This window comes from Aotus nancymaae, unplaced genomic scaffold, assembly GCF_030222135.1.
Source record: "Aotus nancymaae isolate 86718 unplaced genomic scaffold, 86718_ANA_hifiasm-v0.15.2.pri h1tg000267l, whole genome shotgun sequence".
NCBI lineage: Eukaryota > Metazoa > Chordata > Mammalia > Primates > Aotidae > Aotus > Aotus nancymaae.
In genome coordinates, this window is record NW_026988682.1 from 500,780 (window position 1) to 528,546 (window position 27,767).

Consider the following 27,767-nt stretch of genomic DNA (forward strand, 5'->3'; position numbering starts at 1 on the left):
CAACAATGTCATCAATTTGAATTGAACTACTGGAAAAATGTGCCACATAAACTGTCATCCTGTCTATTTAGGATCCTTTGGCAGCTGCGCATTATCCAGAATGGGCTCTGGAGAAAGCCTAGAACAGCCCTGATGGTCCCAGATCTGAACTCACCCAAGTCATCTGTGGAAGGTGCAATATCAGCCAGAAATGAAAAGACACAAAACAGCAGGTGTGAGGAGAGCTTCGAATTGCAAACATAAGGCAGAGTAAGAAAAGGAAGAATGCAGATACTATGGCAAGGGCAAGGCTATGGCTGGGTTTGTGTTTTGTGTATAAGGGGATACAATTAATTGACATAATTATGAAATTTTTTAAAGAATATTAGTCCTAGGCCGGGTGCGGTGGCTCATGCCTGTAATCTCAGCACTTTGGGAAGCTGAGATGGGCAGATCACAAGGTCAGGAGTTTGAGATCAGTCTGGCTAACATGGTGAAACCCCATCTCTACTAAAAATACAAAAAATTAGCCAGGCACGGTGGCGCACCTGTAATCCCAGTGCTTTGGGGGGCCGAGGCCAAGTGTTCAAGACTAGCTAGGCTAACATGGTGAAACCCTGTGTCTACTAAAAATACAAAACTTAGTCGGGCATGGTGGTGGATGCCTGTAATCCCAGCTACTCAGAAGGCCAAGGAAGGAGAAGTACTTGAACCCTTGAACCCAGGAAGTGGAGGTTGTCATGAGCTGAAATTGCACCACTGCACTCCAGTCTGGACAACAGAGTGAGACTCCTTCTCAAAAACAAACAACAACAACAATAACAACGAAGATAAAAGTGCAGAATAAATTCAAGAGCTGGGATAAATATTGTGAATATTAACAAGAACTATGCCATTTTTTAAAAAAACTACAGTAAATCTCACCTGTTTCGCTGGGTGCGGTGGCTCATGCCTGTAATCCCAGCACTTTGGGAGGCCGAGGTGGGTGGATCATGAGGTCAAGAGATCGAAACCATTCTGGTCAACATGGTGAAAGCCCGTCTCTACTAAGAATACAAAAAATTAGCTGGGCATGGTGGCGCGTGCCTGTAATCCCAGCTACTCAGGAGGCTGAGGCAGGAGAATTGCCTGAACCCAAGAGACGGAGGTTGCAGTGAGCCAAGATTGCACCATTGCACTCCAGCTTGGGTAACAAGAGTGAAACTCCGTCTCAAAAAAAAAAAAATCTCACCTGTTTCATCTGTAGCGGGATCATTCACCAGATCTGCAAAGACACATGACAAGGAATGAAAACAATTTCACTTAGGAAAAGTAGCTAAGGAAAGCAGGATAAAGGGATGATAATCTCAAAAGATGCAGGAAAGGCTGAAGTGAAAGCATGTGGACTTAGGCAGATGAGGGACTATCACAGAAAGAAATAGAAGAGAGAATAAGATTGGGCATGTGTGGCTGGGCACTGTGGCTCACACCTGTAATCCCAGCACTTTGGGAGGCTGAGGCAGGCAGATCACAAGGTCAGGAGATTGAGACCATCCTGGCTAACACAGTGACACCCTGTCCCTACTAAGTATACCAAAAACATTAGCCAGGCATGGTGGCATGTGCCTGTAGTCCCAGCTATTTGGGAGACTGAGGCAGAAGAATTGCTTGAACCCCAGAAGTGGAGGATGTAGTGAGCCAAGATGGCACCACTGCACTCCAGCCTGGGTGACAGAGTGAGACTCTATCTCAAAAAATAAAAAGAAAAAAAAGATTGGGCATGGGTACAGAGATGCTGGCATCTAAGGTGACATCAGAGCTCTGCATGAGCTCAAAGTATTCACCAACCCGTTTAAAGTCTTTATTTTTCTTTATATAGAAATGACCCTCAATCCATCTATCCCAATAAAACAGCAATTTTTTAAAAAAGTGTAGCTTGCTAGGATCTTCTGTGAACGTTTCTGGAGTCACTGGAGTCACATCGTCTGAAAAGAAAATTAGAAAGCATTTTCTGAGAATCTCTGTCCCCCGCCACCCTTGCACTTCCGATAAGTTAAATTGTGTAGCATAGTGCCCAGCTGAGTTGAGTATCCCACAATTGTTTTTCCTTGATTGCTTACTACAATCGCAATCCATTGATGACTTCTTTGCAATACTTATTTAAAATGAAATTGGCTATACCAAAGACATTATGAATGTTGACATTCATAATTCTGATATCATTGGGTATAAATTTGCTGATATGCTTTTGAGTATTCATAAAAGGTAGTATTAATTTTTTTTTTAAGAGCCTCACTCTGTCACCCAGGCTGAAGTACAGTGGCCAGTCTGGCTCACTGCAACCTCCATGCAGGTTCAAGCAATTCTTGTGACTCAGCTTCCCGAGTAGCTGGGATTACAGGTGCACGCTACCACACCTGGCTAATTTTTGTATTTTTAGTAGATACAGGGTTTCACCATGTTGACCAGGCTGGTCTTAAACTCCTGACCTCAAGTGATCCAGCCACCTTGGTTTCCCAAAGTGCTGGGATTACAGGCGTGAGTCACCGTGCCCGGCCATGTTGATGGTTTTCTGATGCTCTTTGAGAAGTGAGGTGAAAATGGAGAGGGAAAATGCCAGTGTAAGTAGAGAATGGTTTGCATTTGATCATTGGAAAGTAAAGGCAGGAGGAAAAGAAATAAAAATGGTCCAGGTCATAAGGTGGAATCTATTATATTAGGATAAACTGAGAAAACTATTTCTGAAACTGCAAATAACAGCACTTCCTAAAACCAATGGTGTCTACTTTAAAAAGCAAAATAACAAAAAAGCATTAACATTTACTTGTATTTTTTAATTTATGTATAAATTATATTATATAATTTATGTATAAATTATATTAAGGTATCCACTATGACATTTTGATAGACGTGTATAAAGTGAAATGGTTACTGCAGTCAAGCAAATTAACATATCCATATCCTCACCAGTCTTCTTTTTTGTATGTGTATAATAAGAGCACCTGGGCTGGGCGCGGTGGCTCATGCCTGTAATCGCAGCACTTTGGGAGGCCAAGGCTGGTGGATCATGAGGTCAAGTGATAGAGACCATCCTGGTCAACATGGTGAAACCCTGTCTCTACTGAAAATACAAATAATTAGCTGGACATGGTGGCGCATGCATGTAATCCCAGCTACTCAGGAGGCTGAGGCAGGAGAACTGCCTGAACCCAGGAGGTGGAGGTTGCGGTGAGCCGAGATCGTGCCATTGCACTCCAGCCTGGGTAACAAGAGCGAAACTCCTTCTCAAAAAAAAAAAAAAAAGAGCACCTGAAATCTACTCTCTTAGCAAATAATATTTAAATATTTAGCAAACAGGCCCAGTGCAGTGGCTCGTGCCTGTAATTCTAGCACTCTGGGAGGCCCAGGTGGGCAGATTATCTGAGATCAGGAGTTCAAGACCAGTCTGATCAACATGGTGAAACCCTGTCTCTACTAAAAATACAAAAATTAGCCAGGTGTGGTGGTATGCACCTGTAATCCCAGCTACTCAGGAGGCTGAGACAGGAGAATCACTTGAACCTGGGAGGCAGAGGTTGCAGTGAGCTAAGATTGCACCATTGCACTCCAGCTTGGGCAACAAGAGTGAAACCCCGTCTCAAAAATAAAATGAAATAAAATAGAATAAAATAAAATAGAATAATAAAAGAATAAATAAATATTAAGCAAACATTCCATCGGCTATTACCCTTCAATGTAAATAGTTTATATTCATAATCCATTCTATCCACTAGGGGTCAGCAAATTCACATAGTTTCCTTTAACTTGTTTTTTGAGGCTGACTCTCGCCTTGTCACCCAGGCTGGAGTACGGTGGTGGCATGATCTCGGCTCACTGCAACCTCTGCCTCCTGGGTTCAAGCAATTCTCCTGCCCCTCCTGAGTAGCTGGGAGTACAGGTGTGCACCACTGTGCCCAATTAGTTTTTGTATTTTTAGTAGAGATGGGGTTTTACCATGTTGGTCAGGCTGATCTTGAACTCCTGACCTCAGGTAATCCGATCACCTTGGCCTCCCAAAGTGCTGGGATTACAGACATGGGCCACCATGCCCGGCCTGACTTCTTTTTTCAACTTCAGATTATATTAATAAGTATCAGGTGTACATCTGATGAGAACATACATTTTTGTACAGCATGTCATTGTTACAGATAATTGTAAAAAAAGTAAAATATACATAAAGCATTTTGTAGGAGTTTCTCTTGCTTACTTCATCCTTTTTTTCTAAATTCCAGATAGAAATTCATCAGATTTGACCAGTCTTTGGTGGCTCATGACTGTAATTCCAGCATTTTGGGAGGCCAAAGCATGCAAATCACTTGAGGTCAAGAGTTCAAGACCAGCCTGGACAACATGGTGAAACCCCATCTCTACTAAAAATACAAAAAATTAGCTTGGCATTGGTGATGTGTGCCTATAGTCCCAGTTACTCAGGAGGCTGAGGCAGGAGAATCAATTGAACCCAGGAGGGGGAGATTGCGGTGAGCTGAGATCATGCCATTGCACTCCAGCCTGGGTAACAAAAGTGAAACTCTGTCTCAAAAAAAAAAAAAAAAAAAAAAAAAAAAAAGAATGCATCCTAGCTGTCTCTGGGATTTCAGGGCAGAGTACTGCTTTTCTGCATACACCTCAGTTTAACCAACTTTTCCAAGAGCTATCACCATACAAATGCTTTATCTAGTATTCATGAAGTTCTCTTAAGAGAAATATTAACATATTTTCTTTTCCTCTTCTTTTTTGAGATAGAGTCTCACTCTGTTGCCCAGCCTGCAGTACAGTGGTGCCATCATAGCTTATCTTCAGCCTCGAACTCCCAGCTCAAGCAATACTTCCACCTCAGACTTCTGAGTAGCTAGGACAACTGGCAAACCACCACACCTGGCTTTAAAAAAAAAAAAGACAAGGTCTCAGGCTGGACACATTGGCATAGGCCTGTAATCCCAACACTTTAGGAGGTGGAGGTGGGTGGATCACCTGGGGTCAGGAGTTTGTGACCAGCCTGATTGACATGGTGAAACCCCATCTCTACTAAATACAAAAAATTAGACGGGCGTAGTGGCACATGCCTGTAATGCAAGCTATTTGGGAGGCTGAGGCAGGAAAATCGCTTGAACCTAGGAGGCAGAGGTTACAGGGAGCCAAGATCAAGCCATTGCACTCCAGCCTGGGCAAAACTCCATCTCAAGAAAAAAAAGAGAGAGAGAGAGAGAGAGAGGGTATCCCTATGTTGCCCAGGCTGATCTCGAACTCATGGCCTTAAATGATCCTCCCACCTCAACCTCCCAAAGTGATTGGTATTACAGATGTGAGCCACCACACCAGGCAAGACAATTCATCATACTTTATGATATTTCTACTAGAAAAGCATCTAAAGTCATAACACAAGACTGGTTTCTAACCAGCCCAGAAAAATGGATTCCGATTTTCAGTTTTTCTGGTGCTGAAATCTGATCTAGATTCAGAAACTCTGGGATTCAGATATTTTTACCAACAGAAAAAAATATTTTTATATTTTTATTTTCTGTACCAGGACCCACTGCAAGAAAATTATATTGTACTATACCCTGGTATACATATATGGAAAACTCAGAGAAGTTCATTAAAGTTTTATGAAATAATACTTTACTCTTGCAAAGCACATGCAATACATCCTGGTATATTTGTTTTTGTCTTTCTTAATTCATTTTAAAAACTAATACCAGCTGTGACCCCTAAATTGATTTTATGACCGCATTAATAGGTTGCATACTGTAATGGTCTGTCATCTAACTCTCCTGGGATCAGAGAAATAAAGAGATAAATTATAATTATGTTGAATGTCTTGAGGCAGAATGGAGTTTTCTTCATCAAGCTAAAGGAAATGGTCCTTTAGGAGTCACACTTTTAGGATTATTGTTATGGAGAATGGTGTGAGAAAAAAAAAAAAACAACCTAAAAAGCAGAAAAATCAAAAAAATACCTTTTGGATTTTACCTGGTTGTGCTACAATTTCACTTAGTACTGACATGACTTCCTTCTTCTAATTTTTTTGAGTGTTTTTTCTTTTGAGTCAGTCCCACTCTGTTGCCCAGGCTGGAATGCAATGGCACGATCATGGCTCACAGCAGCCCCAGCCTCCTAGGTTCAAGCGATTCTCATGCCTCAGCCTCCTGAGTAGCTAGAACCACAGGCATGTGCCACCACACCAGACTAATTTTTTTTTTTTTTAAGAGATGAGATCTCCCTATGTTGCCCAGGTTGGTCTCAAACTCCTGGCCCTGCTGCCTCAGGGTCCCAAAGTGCTAGAATTATGGGCATGAGAAGACTTTTTACCCTGTCTTTAATTTTTCCACAGTTACATGGAGTAAGGAATGCTTTTTGTAAGGACTACTGGCATTTTCTGAGTAAGACAGGAGATGCATAGAGAAGAGTGAAAACAGAAATGGGCATAGAGGAGATCTTGGGAAGGTGTTTTAGTAGTCTAAAACCACACACGCAAGAAGCTTTTATGAATGAGATAGCAGGATTGTGGAAACTCATGAAGTTGATCCTATTTCTCACACTTTGGCAATGCATCTCTGTGTTGTAGGAAAGATTTTTTTTTGGCAGCAATAGATAAGCAGGAAGGATTCTTTAACCCTGTTCATCTACATTTTCCTAATAAGAACCCCAACAGAACCCCTATCCAAGAGTTCATAGGGTTTACCTACCTCCTCGTTGGCTGTTGACCCCCAGGAGTATCCAATCTGTAGCAAATGAAAGAGAAAAGAGATGTGACTGACTGCAGCTCTATACCTCATAACCCTTTCATTAGACAAATCAGAAAATGATGGAGATGGTTAAACTTTATCTTTGTAACTTATTCCTATACAGCTCAATATAAAATTACTCAGACCATTAGTGCTATGAACAAAACCAACAGGAGTAGAAACAGTTCAGAAAGACAAGCTCCTTCACTGCTGTGCATTTGGTTGGTTAAAAAAAAAAAAAAGACAAGTTCCTGAGAACAAAACCCTGCTCCCCTCTTACCCACATTCCTGTCCAGAAATGGAGTCCAGCTCCACTGAGAGGCCCAGCAGCCCTTTTGTGTTTCCTGCCTTCTCGCCCCACGGCTTTCCCGCTAGCTATGCTAGTGAATGAGGCAGAAGAACTATTTTTCTCAATCTGCATCGGAAGGAAAAGAAAAACATAGAGTAGGACATCTTTAAAGCCTAAAGCTCACTTTCTGTGGCCAATCTTCTAGCCAGATTCTGGAAAATCTGTGAAGATGACTTTTCTCTGGTGGTCAGTATGGCATGTATTTTTTGCATGCACGTGTATATACCTGCATGTATGCTGGTGCTAGAGGATATATTCCCACTGTTCTTCAAATTTTCAATTGAGGCCAGCTTCTTTTTTTTTTTTAACAAAGATGAGGTCGCACTATGTTGCCCAGGCTGGTCTCAGTGATCCTCCTGCCTCAGTTTCCCAAAGTGCTAGGAGTGTAGGCGTGGGCCACATGCCCAGCCCAGGCCTAGTTTCTTACTAGGTAGTCCCTCTGTGTTTGTGTTTGCATTTGTGTATCAGCCTCTTTTTTGCTTTGCAATTTGTTTGCTCATTTACTTACATATGTGACCCTCTTTGGGTGGTTAACATGCATTTGTGTGTGTCTTAGTTGAACCTTAGTTTCATAACTCTCACGAGGCCTTTCCCCTAGTCCGAAGTCTTGTCACATTCCTGCCCATTTTTCCTTAACACAAAATCTGTTATTTTCTTCTCTCTTATAGGAATTCCAGAGCTCCATACCAAGCATCTCCACCACTATTCCTCTTCAACCTCATTCCATCCCACCTCCAGCCACACACATGTATAACTGGGGAGCTGAAGGTTTAGGGAGCAAAGAAGAAAGGACTCACCAGAGGGGATGATGAATGCAGCAAGAAACAGCAACATCCTGGGTCCCAAGAGCAGCATATCTATAGGGGTGGTGGGCATAGCAGAGAATGTGATGCTCTGGTCCCTGTCTTTGTCTTCCCAGGAACTTTCTTCATTTTCCCTTATGACTCAAACCTTTTCTCTCTTTTCTTGCCTTTCACCCAACATTCATTTCTCCCTCAAATCTGTTCTTTGGTCACTTACCATTATTCTTGCTCTTATTATTCTCTTCTACCAAGTGAGAAGAAATTTTACATTCTACACAGTCCGTACTTGGCCCTACACTTTGGCCTCTTTCGCACCATGTCAAATCTTCCTTTCTCATATGATTGCCTTTTTCTTTTTTTCTTTCTTTTTTTTTTTTTTTTGAGATGGAGTTTTGCTCTTGTTACCCAGGCTGGAGTGCAATGGTGTGATCTCGGCTCACTGCAGCCTCCGCCTCCTGGGTTCAGGCAATTCTCCTGCCTCAGCCTCCTGAGTAGCTGGGATTACAGGCACATACCACCATGCCCAGCTAATTTTTTGTATTTTTAGTAGCAGGGTTTCACCATGTTGACCAGGATGGTCTCGATCTCTTGACCTCGTGATCCACCCTCCTCAGCCTCCCAAAGTGCTTGGATTACAGGTGTGAGCCACTGTGCCCAGCCCATGATTGTCTTTTTCATATCATCTGCTCATCTTGGCATCTCCTTCATTTGAATTGCATGGTTATTTGGAAGTCTGCTCAAGTCTAAGTTCAGTGACATTCTCCATTGCCCCTCTCCAGCCCTTTCACACACACACACACAGACATACACACATTCCCTCCATCTATTTAGAGTTTTAGGTACCAACAACTCACTGTCTATGGTGTTCTGCTCTTTCTGCCGAGTCCTTTGGCTGCTGAATGTGTCTCTCTCCTCTTATGCTGTTCTAACTTTGGCTGGAGAATGATGTGAACAGAGCCACTCCCTGGAAAGAACTTCGGATTTGGCCTCTGAAACAATGAGATGAGGGAGAATAAGAAAGCCAGGCTAGGCATAGAATGCATGTTACTATCAGGCTGCGATGAGAAGGGGGATGGGAATTTGCAGTCACTCACACCCTCATTCCAAACGTTATGACCACATTGGTGAGAGCTCTTGCTGCTCCCTGGAAGGGTTGACCCCAGCTCATGTATTGCCTTTCTTCCATTAGACTATTTTCTCTCCTCTCACGATCTGGTCCCAGCTCCCCTTTTATCCTGGCTTTCCTTCTTACCTAAAAGTTCCTTCTTATCCTTGCAGTTTCTCTCCCTCTCTGGCTATCTTCCTTTTTTTTTTTTTTGAGACTGAATTTCACTCCAGTCCGACTAGGCTGGAATGCAATGACATCATCTCGGCTCACTACAAATTGTGCCTCCCAGGTTCAAGCGATTCTCCTGCCTCAGCCCTCTATCTTCCATATTTGAGTCATTCCTTCATCCTTGTGGGAAGTAGAAAAGTTCCTTTTTAAAGTTTCCTTCCTTGTTAAAGAATAAGTGTGCTAGCCGGGTGCGGTGGCTCACGCCTGTAATCTCAGCACTTTGGGAGGCCGAGGCAGGTGGATCACGGGGTCAAGAGATCAAGACCATCCTGGTCAACATGGTGAAACCCCGTCTCTACTAAAAATACAAAAAATTAGCTGGGCATGGTGGTGCATGCCTGTAATCCCAGCTACTCAGGAGGCTGAGGCAGGAGAATTGCCTGAACCCAGGAGGCGGAGGTTGCGGTGAGCCGAGATCGCACCATTGCACTCCAGCCTGGGTAACAAGAGCGAAACTCCGTCTCAAAAAAAAAAAAAAAAAGAATAAGTGTGCTAATAACTTTGTTAAGCCCTATCCTATGTAGCTGTTAGACATTCCATGCTTACAGGCACGTAGTATATTCTATGTCCTTGTACTTTAACCAAGATATCTGTGCCGGACATGCTCACAAGCATGTCCCAGCTCTCCATTGCTTTTACCTGTTTAAAAAAAGTTTTAAGTTGTTTTAGCCAATTGGGTTTTAGATTGTGAGTCTGACTCCAGCCAACAGAGATCAGACACAGCAGTAAAGACGACCCTAAATGTGTAAGAAATACATTTGTGGGTTTCCCTTTGTTCTTTGTACTCTCGTAGCATGATGGCTAGTGAGAGTACCCTTCCTACAGTCCAGGAGGTAAAAATTACTTTGCTGAAAGATCCTTTGTCTCAGTGCTAATTTTTCTTTGCAGCACTGAGCATCTATTTCCAACATCTATTTCCAACAATCCCTCTTTTTCACTTTCTTTTTCAGTATTCATCTCGTCAACACTAAGAAATTCCTTTTTATATCCGTATTTCTTTTTCATCTCTGTCTCTTCTTGACCTACACATTTAGACTCTTCCTGTTTTTTTCCCCTGGGAATATCCTATGCATTCTCACAACCAAGAAAACACAGATGCCATATGAGTTTTGTCCAAGAGGAAGGCTGGCCATCTTAAAGTTATAAAAAGATGAGGACATTTTCAGAACTCTCCAAATCATTTTCTTTTTTTTTTTTGAAACTGAGTTTCGCTCTTGTTACCCAGTCTGGAGTGCAATGGCATGATCTCAGCTCACCGCAACCTCTGTCTCCTGGGTTCAGGCAATTCTCCTGCCTCAGCCTCCTGAGTATCTGGGACTACAGGTGTGCACCACCATGCCCAGCTAATTTTTTTGTATTTTTAGTAGAGACGGGGTTTCACCATGTTGACCAGGATGGTCTCGATCTCTTGACCTTGTGATCCACCTGCCTTGGCCTCCCAAAGTGCTGGGATTGGGCGAGGCATGGTGGCTCATGCCTGTAATCCAAGCACTTTGGAGGCCAAGGTGGGTGGATTACCTGAGGTTGCAGGTTCAAGACCAGCCTGACCAACATGGTGAAACCCCGTTGTTAAAAAGAAAGTGCTGGGATTACAGGTGTGAGCCACCGTGCCCGGCCCAGAACTCTCCAAATCATTTTCAAATGTAGAGAAGTTCCATGAGAGGAGTGCTAGCCTTACTCTGTATTTTGGCTTTGTTTCAGCTTACCTAAGAATCTTGGTTTCTGGGATATTAAGGATAAAATGCAATCAGATGCCCAAAGAAAATTGAAAAGCAAGGTTATTGTGTTTGCCTTATATTCTATCAATATTTTTCCTTAGATCATGTAATGTGTAGGTAACACTTTCTCTGATCCAGGAATTTTTTTTTTAAGATAGGGTCTTGGTCTGTTGCCCAGACAGGAGTACAGTGGCATGATCATGGTTCACTGCAGGCTTGAACTCCTGGACTCAAGCGATCCTCCTGCCTCAGCCTCCTGTCACTGGGACTACAGGTGTATGCCACCATGCCAGGCCAATTTATTTTTATTTTTTGTAGAGACAGGATTTTTTCCATGTTGCTCAGGCTTGATCCAGGAATTTTAAACACTTTGTATTTGTTCTTATTCATTGAGACTCTAGTGGTTAAACCACTAAAGCATTCCCGCTTTGGATTCAAGAGCAAACTTGAATTACAGAAAATCAAGTCTGAGGAATAATGGACCTTGTATGCCATAGAAATATATAAGGTTCTGGCTGGGTGTGGTGGCTCACGCCTGTAATCCCAGCACTTTGGGAGGCCGAGGCGTGTGGATCATGAGGTCAATAGATCTAGACCCTTCTGGTCAACAAGGTGAAACCCTGTCTCTACTAAAAATACAAAAATTAGCTGGGCACAGTGGTGCACACCTGTAGTCCCAGCTACTCGGGAGGCTGAGGCAGGGGAATTGCTTGAACCCAGGAGGCCGAGGTTGCGGTGAGCCAAGATTGCACCATTGCACTCCAGCATGGGTAACAAGAGCGAAATTCTGACTCAAAAAAAAAAGAAAAAGAAAAAGAAATAAGCAAATTGCACTTTGTAAGCACCTCTGGGACCTCCAAGGGAGCTGTAAGTGCTACATCTCTGAGACACATGGAATCTGGTCAGTCCCCAGAACAAGCTGAGTGCTATGCCCAGCTCTTCCTGATTTTCCTGCCCAGAACTTGCTTCTCTCCCATCTGCTCCACAATGTCGGGGCTGAGGCTAGAAAACAGATGTGATTTTAGTCTAGGGAGAGTCAGGGAAAGAAAAGGGTATGGGGAGAAGGGGAGAAGAAACAAAAAAGCAGATGCAAAGCAGGACATAGCTAAGGCAGGACACAGAATGGAGAGCCTAGAGCAACAATCAAGTTTTCCATGAAGCTCAGGCAGATGCAGAGCTAGACTCAGGCCAGTCATTTGGCGGGGAGAGCAATGACCTCAACGTTCTGGCCTGGCTAGAGGAGAGCCTCCCCAGGCAGTGGGAGGGGCATTTTCCTGGGGGTGTAGGAGGTAATCTGGAGTTGGGGCAGTGAAAATAGGAACAGAGCGCTCAGAGCAGGGCTAAAGAAGAGAATAGGCAGAGAGTAGCATCCTAGAAGGAAAGGAGAGGTGGTGAGGCAGGAACTGGCAGAAAAGCAGGGCAACCATATTTTGTTGTTGGGTTTTCAAGACGTTTAAGAATGTAGTTTGTGGCCGGGCACGGTGGCTCACGCCTATAATCCCAGCACTTTGGGAGGCTGAGACAGGTGGATCACAAGGTCAAGAGATCAAGACCATCCTGGTCAGCATGGTGAAACCCTATCTCTACTAAAAATATAAAAATTACCTGGGCACGGTGGTGCACGCCTGTAGTCCCAGCTACTCAGGAGGCTGAGGCAGGAGAATTGCCTGAACCCAGGAGGCGGAGGTTGCGGTGAGCCAAGATCGCGCCATTGCACTCCAGCCTGGGTTAACAAGAGCGAAACTCCATCTCAAAAAAAAAAAAAAAAGAATGTAGTTTGTGGCCAGGCATGGTGGCTCACGCCTGTAATCCCAGCACTTTGGGAGGCCGAGGCAAGTGGATCACGAGGTCAGGAGATCGAGACCATCCTGGCCAACATAGTGAAACCCTGTCTCTATTTAAAATACAAAAATTCACTGGGCGTGGTGGTGGGCACCTATAGTCTCAGCTACTTGGGAGGCTGAGGCAGGAGAATTGCTTGAACCTCTGAGCCAGAGGTTGCAGTGAGCCGAGATTGTGCCACTGCACCCCAGCCTGGCAACAAAGCGAGACTCCATCTCAAAAAAAAAAAAAAAAGAATGCAGTTCGTTTCAAGGTTGGTTAATTTCTTTTTCTTTTTTTTTTTTGGGATGGAGTCTCACTCTGTCCCCCAAGCTGGAGTGTAGTGGCAGGAACTTGCCTCACTGCAACCTTCACCTCCTGGGTTCAAGTGATTCTCCCGGTTTGCCCTCCCTAGTAACTGAGATTACAGGCACCCGCCACCACACCCGGCTAATTTTTGTATTTTTAGTAGAGAGGGGGTTTTACCATGTTGGTCTGGCTGGTTTCAAACTCCTCACCTCAAGTGATCTACCCACCTTGGCTCCCCAAAGTGCTGGGATTACAGGTGTGAGCCACCACACCTGGCCAAGGTTAGTTAACTTTTTCATGGCAACTATGGTGGGCCCTTTATTCTACTACAGTTTCACATTTGTTTTCAGAGCCTGGATTTGGATCCCCAGGCTTACAGATCTTCAGATTTGCTTTTCTCCGGGTGATTTGGTCAGCCTCTGTTCCATTGTACATTAATTGATCATTTAATAAATCAGCACCAATGGTCAGAAATGAGCAAATGCTACCCAGAGTTACAAGTCCATAATTTTCTGGGGTTCTTTTTTACTTACTGGGTAGCAGTCCATACTTCCATCCCACGTAGGATGGATCTCCTGAGGGTAGACAACACATTCTCCAGCAAAAAGAAAGCCCTCGTGGGATTGACTGGCAGGTGTAGGAGTGACTTAATGACAGCAATCTATGTTTGAGTTACCCAGGAAAACTTTAGTTTTTATAAAACGTCTGTGAATGATGGGCAAAGTGCAAAGGAAGAGGAGAGAGGCAGAGATGTGAGATGTCAGGCTGGCTTTATTAATCTGTTTATCAGCCTGTAAAGAATACACCCATTAGCTAAAGGCCTCTGGGCAAATGTATGGAAACGTTATTACTATAGTCCCATCCAACTAAATTAAATCCAGGAGCTAAACACACACACAAAAAAATTCCCCATAAAAGGAAAGAAAAGAAAGGGGGAGGGTTATATGAGGCAGGGAGAGCAGGGAGAGGGAGTGGTGTGTGTAGAGGAATGAAGCAATGCAGTAGTAACAGCCAAACACAAAAGATGGACTTAGATGCCAAAATACGTATGTGCTTAGAAAATATAGGCTAGGGAACACTTGTTTGTCCATCAAAATCCAGCCTAGATGTGGCTTCCTGCCAGAAACTTCCTGGTCCCCTCTGCTTCTGAAGAGTTCATCATTCCCTCTATGAAACCAGGTTTTATTTGTGTATTTACATAATCCACTTTATTAAACTCTTTTACATATCTTTAATCCCTGTGAGGTTGTGTTTCTTTTTCTTATTTTTTTATTTTTTATAGAAACAGGGTCTCACTGTGCTGCCCAGGCTGGCTCAAGTGATCTGTCTGCCTTGGCCTCTCAAAGTGCTGGGATTATAAGCATGAGCCAATGCCCCCAGCCTAGGCTGAGTGTTTCTTGATGGCAGATGCTGTCTTACTCTTCTTTAGCTCACATAATGGTTAGCATATTAAAACTCAAAATTTGCAGCCTGGGCAACATGGCAAGACCCTGTCTCTACAAAAAAAAAAAACAACAAATAAAAGGTTTTTTTCTTTTGAGATGACGTTTCACTCTGTCACCCAGGCTGGAGTGCAATGCACAATCTCAGCTCACTGCAACCTCCACCTCCAGGGTTCAAGTGATTCTCCTGCCTTAGCCTCCCACGTAACTGAGATTACAGGTGCCCACCACCATGCCTGGCTGATTTTTGTTTTTGTTTTTTTGAGACTGAGTTTCGCTCTTGTTGCCCAGGCTGGAGTGCAATGGGGCAATCGCAGCTCACTGCAGCCTCCACCTCCTGGGTTCAAGCGATTCTCCTGTCTCAGCCTCCTGAGTAGCTAGGATTACAGGCACATGCCACCACACCCAGATAATTTTTTGTATTTTTAGTAGAAACAGGGTTTCACCATGTTGGTCACACTGGTCTTGAACTCCTGACCTCGTGATCCTCATACCTCAGCCTCCCAAAGTGCTGGGATCATAGGCATGAGCCACTGCACCTGACTTAATTTTTGTATTTTTTAGTACAGACGGGGTTTCACCACATTGGCCAGGCTAGTCTTGAACTCCTGACCTCAGGTGATCCACCTACCTCAGTCTCCCAAAGTGTTGGAATTACAGGCGTGAGCCACCGCGCCCAGCAAAAATTGTTTTCATTAGTCAGGTGTGGTGGCATATGCTGTGGTCCCAGCTACTGAGGAGGCTAAGGTGGGAGGATCACTTGAACCCAGGAGGTCTAGGCTGCAGTGAGCTATGACTATGCCACTACACTCCAGCCTGGGCAACAGAGTGAAACCCTGCCTCAAAAAAAAAAAAAAAAAAAAAAAAAAAAAAAAAAAACCTATCTAAATGTGGTCAATTCAATTGAATTGAGATGAAGACTTGAAATAGGAACTTACTATTTCTGAAATACTAACATTTAAAAACTTAGTCAAATGCGAGGGGGTAGAGGATAAAGTTTTAGGGAAGTAAGCAATTTGAGAGCATACATGGAGTTCAGCAAGCAGAACAAGAAATACTGAAGTAATATTGGGGAAAGAGAGCAAAAAGGAACAGACTCCTCCAAATCAGAAAAATGTGGCAACAGCTAGTCTTTTTGTTTTTTTTTGAGACGGAGTCTCACTCTGTCGCTGGGCTGGAATGCAGTGGTGCGATCTTGGCTCACTGCAACCTCCCTCCCCAGTTCAAGTGATTCTGCTGCCTCAGCCTCCTGAATAGCTGGTATTACAGGCATGAGCCACCACGCCCAACTAATTTTTGTATTTTTAGTAGAGACGGGGTTTCACCATGTTGGCCAGGATGGTCTCAATCTCTTGACTTTGTGATCTGCCCGCCTCGGCCTCCCAGTGTGCTGAGATTACAGGCATGAGCCACTGCCCCAGCCCCCTGCTAGTCTTAAAATAAAGGAATTTTGTCAGTAAGACTGTAAAAGTTATTGCATGTAAAACATATACAACTTATATCTACAATAATTAGTGCTTCTGTCTCATCATTTTGCTTTGTGTAAATTTTTTGATGGCACTGGTAGTCGGTCTTATGCTGTTACAGTCATTCTTTCTTTCTTTTTTTTTTTTTGAGACGGAGTTTCACTCTTGTTACTCAGGCTGGAGTGCAATGGTGCGATTTCGGCTCACCGCAACCTCCACCTTCTGGGTTCAGACAATTCTCCTGCCTCAGCCTCCTCAGTAGCTGGGACTACAGGCACACACCACCGTGCCCAGCTAATTTTTTGTATTTTTAGTAGAGACGGGGTTTCACCATGTTGACCAGGATTGTCTCGATCTCTTGACCTCATGATCCACCCGCCTCGGCCTCCCAAAGTGCTGGGATTACAGGCATCAGCCACCATGCCTGGCCACATACAGTCATACTTTCTTGACCATGCAAATGGAAAATGTTTGATCCAGGTTTAAGATTCTGCTCAATTTCCTGAACCGACAGAAAAAAAGATTTAAATCAAAGAATAAAACTGGCTACAGACAAACAAAATAGGACAAGTTCTAGAAATTCATTCATTGGCTGGGAGTGGTGGCTCACGCCTGTAATCCCAGCACTTTGGGAGGCCGAGGCAGGTGGATCACCTGAGGTTCAGAGTTCGAGACCAGCTGGACCAATATAGTGAAACCCTGTCTTAAAAAAAAAAAAAAAGAAAGAAATTCATCCATCTTTTCATTCTACCTGCCAAAATAAAAAAAATATATGGTTTAAAAAAGAAAAGTTCAATGTATATAATTAATAACGAATAATAGCTTATGTAATTAAGTACATCTATAAAATAAACACATAGTTTCATAGGTTATATGTATTAATACTAGGCAGCTTGTAAGAGAGCCACAATGATCCCCACCTCCTGTTTTGTTTTGTTTAGTTTTGTTTTTGAGATCGAGTCTCTGGGCATAATAGTCCAAGGAAAGAAAAAAACTATTTTGAGAGATCGAGTCTTGCCAGGTGCGGTGGCTCACACCTGTAATCCCAGCACTTTGGGAGGCCGAGGTGGATGGATCACGAGGTCAAGAGATCGAGACCGTCCTGGTCAACATGGTGAAACCCCGTCTCTACTAAAAATACAAAAATCAGGTGGGCATGGTGACTCATGCCTGTAGTCCCAGCTACTGAGGAGGCTGAGGCAGGAGAATTGCTTGAACCCGGGAGGCAGAGGTTGCAGTGAGCCGAGATCGCGCAATTGCACTCCAGCCTGGGTAACAAGAGCGAAACTCCGTCTCAAAAAAAAAAAAAAAACAAAAACAGGCTGGAGTGCAGTGGCGCGATGTTGGCTCACTGCAACCTCCAACTCCCAGGTTCAAACAATTCTCCTGCCTCAGCCTCCTGAGTAGCTGAGATTACAGGCACCAGCTACCACACCCAGCTAATTTTTGTATTTTTAGCAGAGACGGGATTTTACCATGTTGGCCAGGCTGGTCTTGAACTCCTGAGCTCAAGTGATTTGCCCCACCTTGGCCTCCCAAAGTGCTGGGATTACAGGGTGAGCCACCATGCCTGGCCTCCCACCTCTTGTTCTTCATCCCCTGTGTGATGCTCCCCGCTTGAGTTTGGTCTGACCTTCGGGACTACTGGCAAATAGACCATAGCAGTTGTGATGGGGTGTGACTTCCCAGATTATGTGACAGGAAGACTCTAGTTTCTGTTTTTGAGGCTCCCTCTTGCTCTCCTGCTTTCTTTTTCTTTTCTTTCTTTTTATTTTTTTTTAAAGACGGGGTTTCACCATGTTGGTCAGGCTGGTCTTGAATTCCCAACCTCAGGTGATCTGCCCACTTTGGCCTCCAAAGTGCTTGGATTACAGGCATGAGCCATCACGTCTGGCCCTTTTTTTTTTTTTTTTTAAGACGGAGTCTCACTCTGTTGCCAGGCTGGAGTGCAGTGGTGCGATCTCGGCTCACCACAACCTCCAACTCCCTGGTTCAAACGATTCTCCTGCCTCAGCCTCTGAAGTAGCTGGGATTACAGATACACACCACCACACCCAGCTAATTTTGTATTTTTAGTAGAGGTGGGGTTTCACCGTGTTAGTCAATATGGTTTCAATGTCCTAATATCCTGATCCACCTGCCTCAGCCTCCCGAAGTGCTGGGATTTCAGGTGTGAGCCACCATGCCCAGCCTGCTTTCTTATTTGCTCTGAACAAAGCCAGCTGCCATGCTGTGAGCTGCTCTATTGAGATGCCATGTGGCAAGGCACTGATGTCTGTAGCCAACAGCCAGCACCCCAGGACCTGCCAAAAGCCACGTGCATAAACTTGGAAGTGGATCTTCTCTCAGCTGGGCCCTGAGATGATGACAGCACCAGCTAACACCTCGATGACAGCCTTGTGAGATACTCTGAGCCAGAGGTACCCAGCTAAGTCGTCCTAATCAACAGAAATGTTAGGAAAATAAATGTTTTTTGTTTTAAGCTGTTAAACTTTGAACTAGATAGATAACTAATATGTTGTATAACTATAATATAGGATTATTTTTATCTATTATATAAATTTAATATTTATATATTTGTAACTATATATAGTATATGCCTTAGTCCATTTGTGTTGCTGTAAAGGCGTACCCAAGCCTGGGTAATTTATAAAGAAAAGAGGTGTATTTGGCTCATGGTTCTGCAGGCTGTGCAAGAAGCGTGGTGCCAGCATCTGTTTCTGGCAAGGGACTCAGGCTTCTTTCACCCATGGCTGAAGGGGAAGGGGAGCTGGTGTATGCAGATATCACATGGCAAGAGAGGAAGGAAGCAAGAGAGAGGGGAAGAAGGAGCCAGGCTCTTTTTAACAACCAGCTCTCACAATAACTAATGGAATGAGAACTCACTGATTACTATGGGGAGAACACCAAGCCATGTATGAGGCATCTTACTTACCCCATGATCCAAGCACCCCCCACTAGGTCCACCTCCAACATTGGGAGTCAAATTTCAACACGAGATTTGGAGGGACCAAACCATATCTAAACCATAGCAATATATAATAATATGATATAGTATCAATACAGTTATATTAAGATGAAACACTATAAATTACCTCATATATTAAATATTAATGTAAATTAGTAATAATAGCTAATATTTATGGAGCATTTATCACATATTAGGCTATGCTAGCTAAAAAATAAGTACAGTATGATTATGCTGCATAAATTATATACCTTCTTTGAAAATTAATACATCATAGGAAAGTAGACAGAAAAGAAAGGAAGAAGATGAAAAAAAGAGGGCCAGGCACGGTGGCTGACACCTGTAATCCCAGCACTTTGGGAGGCTGAGGTGGGTGGATCACGAGGTCAAGAGATTGAGACCATCCTGGTCAACATGGTGAAACCCCGTCTCTACTAAAAATACAGAAAATTAGCTGGGCATGGTGGCACATGCCTGTAATCCCAGCTACTCAGGAGGCTGAGGTGGGAGAATTGCCTGAACCCAGGAGGCGGAGGTTGCAGTGAGCTGAGATAGTGCCATTGCACTCCATCCTGGGTAACAAGAGTGAAACTCCATCTCAAAAAAAAAAAAAAGAAAAGAAAAGAAAAAAGAAGGGATATCGGAGAAGGGATAGGAGAGAAGGAAGAGACATGGAGAGTGAGAAGGAATCAAGGCCCCATGATTCAATTACCTCCCTCTGGGTCCCTCCCTTAACATGTGGGAATTCACCCAACTTGAGATTTGGGTGGGGATACAGCCAAACCATATCATTCCATCCCTGGCCTCTCCAAATCTCATGTCCATTTCAAAACCAATCATGCCTTCCCAAGAGTTCCCCAAAGTCTTAACTCATTTCAGCATTAACCCCAAAGTCCACAGTCCAAAATTTCATCTGAGCCAAGACAAGTGCCTTCCACCTATGAACCTTTAAAATCAGAAGCAAGCTACTTAATTCCTAGATACAATGGGAGGTATTGGGTATTGGGTAAATACAGCTGATCCAAATGGGAAAAATTGGCCAAGACAAAGGGGTTACAGGGCCCATGCAAGTCTGAAATCCAGTGGGCAGTCAAATTTTAAAGCTCCAAAATGATCTCCTTTGACTCCAGGTCTCACATCCAAGTCACAATGATGCAAGAGGTGGGCTCCCATGGTCTTGGGCAGCTCCTTCTCTGTGGCTTTGCAGGGTACACTCTCCCTCCTGGCTGCTTTCACTGGCTGGCATTGAGTGTCTGCAGCTTTTCCAGGCTCTCAGTGCAAGCTGCCAGTGGATCTACCATTCTGGGGTCTGGAGGATGGTGGCCCTCTTCCCACAGCTCCACTAGGCAATGCCCCGGTAGGGACTCTGCGTGGGGGCTACAAAACCCACATTTCCCTTCTGCACTGCCCTAGAAGAGGTTCTCCATGAGGGCCCTGCCCCTGCAGCAAGCTATGTGGGCATCCAGGCATTTTCATACATCTTCTAAAATCTAGGCAGAGGTTCCCAAACCTCCATTCTTGTCTTCTGTGCACCCACAGGCTGAATACCACATGGAAGCCACCAAGGCTTAGGGCTTCCACCCTCTGAAGTCACAGTCCAAGCTGTATGTTGGCCTCTTTCAGCCACAGCTGGAGTGGCTGAGACACAGGGCACCAAGTTCCTAGGTAGCACACAGCATGGGATCCCTGGACCCAGACCACAAAACCCCTTTTTCCTCCTGGGCCTCTGTGCCTGTGATGAAAAGGGCTGCTGTGAAGGTCTCTGACATGGCCTGGAGACATTTTCCCCATGGTCTTGGGGACTGATATTAGGTTCCTTGCTACTTATGCAAATTTCTGCAGCCGGCTTGATTTTCTCCCCAGAAAATGGGTTTTTCTTTTCTATTGCATAGTCAGGATGCAAATTTTCCAAACTTTTATGCACTGCTTCCCTTATAAAACTGAATGCCTTTGACAGCACCCAAGTCACTTCTTGAATGCTCTGCTGCTTAGAAATTTCTTCCACTAGATGCCCTAAATCATCTCTCTCAAATTTAAATTTCCACAAATCTCTAGGGCAGGGGCAAAATGCCACCAGTCTCTTTGCTAAAACAACAAGAGTTACCTTTGCTCCAGTTCCAACAAATTCCTCATCTTCATCTGAGATCACCCAGCTGGATTTTTTTTTTTTTTTTTTGAGATGGAGTCTAGCTCTTCACCAGGCTTGAATACAAAGGCACGATCTCAGCTCACCGTAACCTCCATCTCCTAGGTTCAAGTGATTCTCCTTCCTCAGCCTCCTGGGCAGCTGGGACTACAAGAGGCTGCCACTACATCCAGCTAAGTTTGCATTTTTTTTTTTTTTTTTTTTTGAGACGGAGTTTCGCTCTTGATACCCAGGCTGGAGTGCAATGGCGCGATCTCGGCTCACCGCAACCTCCGCCTCCTGGGTTCAGGCAATTCTCCCACCTCAGCCTCCTGAGTAGCTGGGATTACAGGCACGCGCCACCGTGCCCAGCTAATTTTTTGTATTAGTAGAGACGGGGTTTCACCATGTCGACCAGGATGGTCTCGATCTCTTGACCTCGTGATCCACCCGCCTCGGCCTCCCAAAGTGCTGGGATTACAGGCTTGAGCCACCGCGCCCAGCCAAGTTTGCATTTTTAGTGGACATGGGGTTTCACCATGTTGTCCAGGATGATCTCAATCTCTTGACCTCGTGATCCACCCACCTCAACCTCCCAAAGTACTGAGATTACATGCATAAGCCACCACACCCAACCCAGTCTGGATTTTATTCTCTCTATTGCTATTAGCATTTTGGGCAAAGCCATTCAACAAGTCTCTAGGAAGTTTAAAACTTTCCCACATTTTTCTATCTTCTTTTGAACCCTTCAAACTGTTCTAATCTCTGTCTGTTACTCAGTTCCAAAGTCACTTCCACATTTTCAGGTCTCTTTTCAGCAACACCCCATTCTATTGGTACCAATTTACTGTATTATTCCATTTTCATGCTGCTAATAAAGACATATCCAAGACTGGGAAGAAAAAGAGGTTTAATTGAACTTACAGTTTCACATGGCTGGGGAAGCCTCAGTCATAGTGGGAGGAGAAAGGCACTCCTTACATGGCAGCAGCAAGAGAGAATGAGGAAAAAGCAAAAGCAGAAACCCCTGATAAACCCATCAGATCTCATGAGACTTATTCACTACCAGGAGAATACCAAGGGAAAGATCAGCCCCCATGATATGGTTAACTCCCCTTCAGTCTCTCTCATGACACATGGGAATTCTGGAAGAGGCAACTGAAGGTGAGATTTGCATGGGCACACACATCATTTCTCATGAGATCTGGTCTTTTTTTTTTTTTTTTTTGAGATGGAGTTTTGCTCTTGTTACCCAGGCTGGAGTGCAATGGTGCAATCTTGGCTCACCACAACCTCCGCCTCCTGGGTTCAAGCAATTCTCCTGCCTCAGCCTCCTGAGTAGCTGGGACTACAGGTGTGCAACACCATACCCAGCTAATTTTTGTATTTTTAGTAGAGATGGGGTTTCACCATGTTGACCAGGATGGTCTTGATCTCTTGACCTTGTGACCCACCCACCTCAGCTTCCCAAAGTGCTGGGATTATAGGTGTGAGCCACCTCACCCAGCCGATCTGGTCATTTAGAAGTGTGTGGTACATTTCCGCCTCCCTGTGCTCCTACTTTCACCGTGTGAACAGCCTGCTCCTGCTTTGCCTTCAGACATGAGTAAAAGCTTCCTGAAGTCTCCCCAGAAGCAGATACTGCTATGCTTCTTGTATAACCTGTGGCATCATAAGCCAATTAAACCTATTTTGTTTATAAATTAGCCAGTCTTGGAGTGCAGTGGTACAATCTCAGCTCACTGCAACCTCCACCTCCCAGGTTCAAGCAAATCTTGTGCCTCAACCTCCTGAGTAGCTGGGATTACAGACACCCACCACCACGCCCAGCTAATTTTTGTATTTTTAGTAGGGAGAAGGCTTCACTATGTTGTCCAAGCTTGTCTCAAACCCCTGATCTCAGGTGATCTGCCTGCCTCAGCTCCCAAAGTAAAGTGCTGGGATTACAGGCGTGAGCCATCATGCCTGGCCTCTGATGAGGTATTTCTTTAGAGTGATGCAAGAACAGCCAAATACAGTGACAGACAGAGCTGTGCTGAGAGCAGTGACAGGTAGAGATACAGTGCTGGTCTTTCAAATACTCCTTACTGACAAGTTACCATGAATCACTGATACCTTTCCATTTGAAGAGCCTTCTCCTCAACTCCCTGAATGGTGCTATTTAACAAACTACACCAAAACTTAGTGATTAAAAACAACAGCAGCTGGTGTGGTGGCTCACGCCTGTGATCCCAGCACTTTGGGAGGCCAAGGTGGGCGGGCCACGAGGTCAGGAGATCGAGACCATCCTGGCCAGCATGGTGAAACGCCATCTCTACTAAAATACAAAAACTTAGCAGGGCGTGGTGGCACACACCTGTAGTCCCTGCTACTTGGGAGACTGAGGCAGCAGAATCACGTGAACCCAGGAGGCAGAGGTTGCAGTGAGTTGAGATGGTGCAATTGCACTCTAGCCTGGCAACAGAGTAAAACTCCATTTCTTTATTTTGTGTGTTGATTAGGCAGGAATTCTGCTTTACAAAGCATTAGCTGGGCTGCAGGGATGGCTGAATGGATAGTTAGTGCTAGCTGCCACTGGGAATAGCAAATAGGGTTGTTGGCAGAAGCATCAGTTATCTTCCATGTAGTGTCTCTACCAACTCACTGGAGCTTCCCTTTTTTTGTTTTTTTCTTGAGACAGAGTCTTCCTCTGCCACCCAGGCTGAAGTGCAGTGGTGCAATCTCAGCTCACTGCAACCTCTGCCTTCCAGGTTCAAGTGATTCTTCTACCTTATCATGCCAAGTAGCTGAGACTACAGGTGTGTGCCACCACGTCTGACTAATGTTTGTATTTTTTAGTACAGAAAGAGTTTTGCCATGTTGGCCAGGCTAGTCTGAAACTCCTGACCTCAGGTGATCCACCCACCTCAGCCTCCCAAAGTGCTGGGATTACAAGGGTGAACCACCGCGCCCGGCCTCATTTGGCCTTCTGACAGCATAAGCATGGGTTGAGAGAGCATGTGAAGAAACATCACGTCTCCTAAGGCTCAGTCTCAGAAGTTCCCACCATGTTCTGTTGGTCCAGATAAGCCACAGGGTCAGTTCCAATTTAAGGGAAAGAGAAATGAAGTCCACCTTTTGCTGAGAAGAGTGGCAAGAAACAAACATGCAGTCATCTTTAGTCCTCCACAGCATCTCTGAAGTTAAGCCTCTGCCCATTCAGCCTTTCAAAGTATTGGAATTACAGTCATGAACCACTGCACCCAGCCTCTTGTCACAATTCTTTTTTTTTTTTTTTTTTTTTTTGAGAGGGAGTCTCGCTTTGTTGCCCAGGCTGGAGTACAATGGCATGATCTCGGCTCACTAGAACCTCCACCTCCCGGATTCAAGGAATTCTCCTGCCTCAGCCTCAGAGTAACTGGGATTACAGGCAACTGCCACCATAACCAGCTAATTTTGATATTTTAGTAGAGATGGGTGTGTCACCATATTGGCCAGGCTGGTCTTGAGCTGCTGATCTCATGTGATCCACCCACCTAGGCCTCCCAAAGCACTGGGATTACAGGCATGAGCCACCACACCCATCCATCTTCTCACAATTCTAAGAAAAGCTGTCATGCAAGAACCTCTTTGTTGCTGAATAACACAGACACATTTCAGTCTTATTTTCATATTTTCTGAAGCATTAGTCACTGCTGACCAGTCCCTGCTTTTTGAAATATCCCCTCCTCTTGACATCTATGACATCACAGTCCTTTTATTCCTCTTAACACCCTCTAGTGTTCTTTAACACTTCCTTTTTCTTCTTCTTCTTTTATTTACTGTTCAGTGCTGGTTTTCAAGGTTCTGACCCAGCCACCTCTCTTTTTACTGTACTTTCTCCCTCTCCTTCGCCCACTCCCAAGTCTTCATTTACCATCTATTGATTCATTCTCCCAGATCTATACTTCAGTTTAACCTGTATCTGTCAATCTAAAATAATCAAAAGGGTCAGGATCTAATTTCAAAACAGTTTATTCAAGTGCAAAGTGTGACGATGGCACATCTGGAAACATCAAATCCAAAAGAAGGAAGTCAGCCTTGTGAAGTCAGGAAGTTAAGGTTTCATTTATATAGGCAGAGACACAGGAGCTTTTAGCAGGATTACAACTTTTTGTAACACAAGTTTGGCACGTAGTTATCGCAATCTGATTGGCTATAAAAGGGTTTCTTTTTGGGAGAGTACATGCAGTTGTTTCCTTGGGGTTTTTTTGTTGTGTTTTTTCTTTTTTTGAGATGGAGTTTCGCTCTTGTTACCCAGGCTGGAGTGCAGTGGCACGATCTCGGCTCACCACAGCCTCTGTCTCCTGGGTTCAAGCAATTCTCCTGCCTCAGCCTCCCGAGTAGCTGGGACTACAGGCATGTGCCACCAGGCGCAGCTAATTTTTATATTTTTTTAGTAGAGACGGGGTTTCACCATGTTGACCAGGATGGTCTCGATCTCTTGACCTCGTGATCCACCCGCCTCAGCCTCCAAAAGTGCTGGGATTACAGGCGTGAGCCACCGTGCCCGGCCTGCATTGTTGTTTTACAGAGGTGTAATAGTCACGGATTTTCTGTCATCTGGTTTAAGCAAGGCAGAACAACAAAGGGAAAGTTAATCTGTAACAAAGATCATTAGTTAAGAAGGCAGGAGTTTTTGTCTCTGAGGTTGTTTAATTTTGTCTAGTCATTGTACAGGACAAGAAAAATGAGAGAATGAGTTAATCTATAATCTGAGAAACATGTTATAGCCATATGTAGCTCAGAGCAGTCTCATCTCTGTCAAGGTTTAAATGTTTTGAGGGGTTCCAATAGCTTTTTTTTTTTTTTTTTTTTTTTGAGACAGAGCTCTCCCTCTGTCGCCCAGGCTGATGTGCAATGGTGTCATCTTGGCTCACCGAAAACTCCACCTCCCCGGTTCAAGTAGCTGAGTAAGAGGCACCAACCACCATGCCTGGCTAATTTTTGTATTTTTAGTAGAGATGGGGTTTCACCATGTTGGCCAGGATGGTCTCGATCTCTTGACCTTGTGATCCACCCACCTCGGCCTCCCAAAGTGCTGGGATTACAGGTGTGAGCCACTGCACCTGGCCTTTTTTTTTTTTTTTTCTTTTTGAGACAGGGCCTCACTTTATCACCCAGGCTGGAGTGCGGCAGCATGATCTTGGCTCATTGCAGTGTTGACCTCCTGGGCTCAAGTAATCCTCCTACCTCAGCTCTCCCAGTAGCTGGGATTACAAGGGCATGCCACCACACCCAGCTAATTTTCTGTACTTTTTGTAAAGACAGGTTTTCACCATGTTGCCTGGACTGGTCTTGAACTCCTGAGCTTCAGTCACCCCACTGCTGTGGCCTCCCAAAGTAGTAGAATTACAGGAGTGAGCCACTGAGCTTGGCCCCCAACAGACTTTATTTATTTATTTATTTTTGAGACAGAGTCTTGCTCTGTTGCCCAGGCTGGAGTTCAGTGGCATGATGTTGGCTCACTGCAACCTCTGCCTCCTGTGTTCAAGCAATTCTCCTGCCTCAGCCTCCTGAGTAGCCAGGACTACCAGCCTGCACCACCATGCCTGGCTAATTTTTGCATTTTTAGTAGAAATAGGGTTTCACCATGTTGGTCAGGCTGGTCTCAAACTCCTGGCCTCAAGTGGTCTGCCTGCCTTGGCCTTCCAAAGTGCTGGGATTACAGGTGTGAGCCACTGTGCACAGCCCAACAGCTTTTAAATTATATTTACTTTCACATATCTATGTCCTGAGCTCTAAGTCTGCATATGAAATAGCATATCATTGTTTGGTCATCCCATAGGCACCTTGAGTCAGACAGGCTTTAATTACAGAGAGCAGACTCAGAAAGGTGAAACGCTTAAAGAAACACTCCAGTTTGAGCCTCCAGGGACTCTATTGCTTCTCCACCATCTAGGGGCCACCTTCTAAAATTGGGATATCACCACTGAGGCATGAGAACCACCCGGGCTGTGCTATAGTCCATACCAGGGAATCACATGCTCATTCCTTGCTGCTCTCCTCACTGAGCTTGGTTTTTTTTTTCTTTTTTTAAAGACAGGGTTTCAGCATGTTGGTCAGGCTGGTCTTGAACTCCCAACTTCAGGGGATCCACCCACCTTGGCCTCCAAAGTGCTTGGATTACAGGCATGAACCACCACACCCAGCCCTGAGCTTGGTTTTTAATTCAAGCCTCATTCTAGCATATATGGTCGCTGGAACCTAAATCACATTCAAACTCTAGCTGTAGGAGAGTCTTCAATATGTAGTTTTTTGTTTTCCACCACCTGTAGTACAGGAAAAGCACAAGAAAAAAGGTGGAAAAATGTTGAGCAAGCTAAATCCTAATAGCTTGACATGTCTGAGACAGAATTGTCATCTTCCTGCACAGTGCACCCCCATCCTCAGCTAAACTGGGGCCATGATCTACTAAGTTACATGGTTGAAATATGGGTGAATCATCCTCATTTTCCTGTTTCTCTCTTTGCCTCACTTGAGTTGCAGCACACACACCACACCCTTTATCACTAAAATCCCATGCAGCCTACCTCCTTAATATCTTTCAAATCCATCCATCCTCCATTCTTTCCACATGGCTTCAGCTCTGTTCAGTCATTGCTCTAACAGAGTCCTAAGTGACCCCCGAGTTCTCATCCATGCTTCCCCATCTTCTTTGCCCCCCTCCCCTACATTTTTTTTTTTTTT

General features: G+C 44.5%; 1 long non-coding RNA gene across 1 annotated transcript; it reads right to left on the reverse strand.

Moving 5' to 3' along the window:
• Positions 1–1,897: 1,897 nt before the first annotated feature.
• Positions 1,898–8,786, reverse strand: LOC135273126 (uncharacterized). Its single transcript, XR_010340977.1, has 4 exons — positions 8,729–8,786; positions 7,869–7,928; positions 6,684–6,719; positions 1,898–1,943 (listed from the first exon to the last, which is right to left on the reverse strand). It is a non-coding gene; the product is annotated as an uncharacterized LOC135273126 (long non-coding RNA).
• Positions 8,787–27,767: the final 18,981 nt, after the last annotated feature.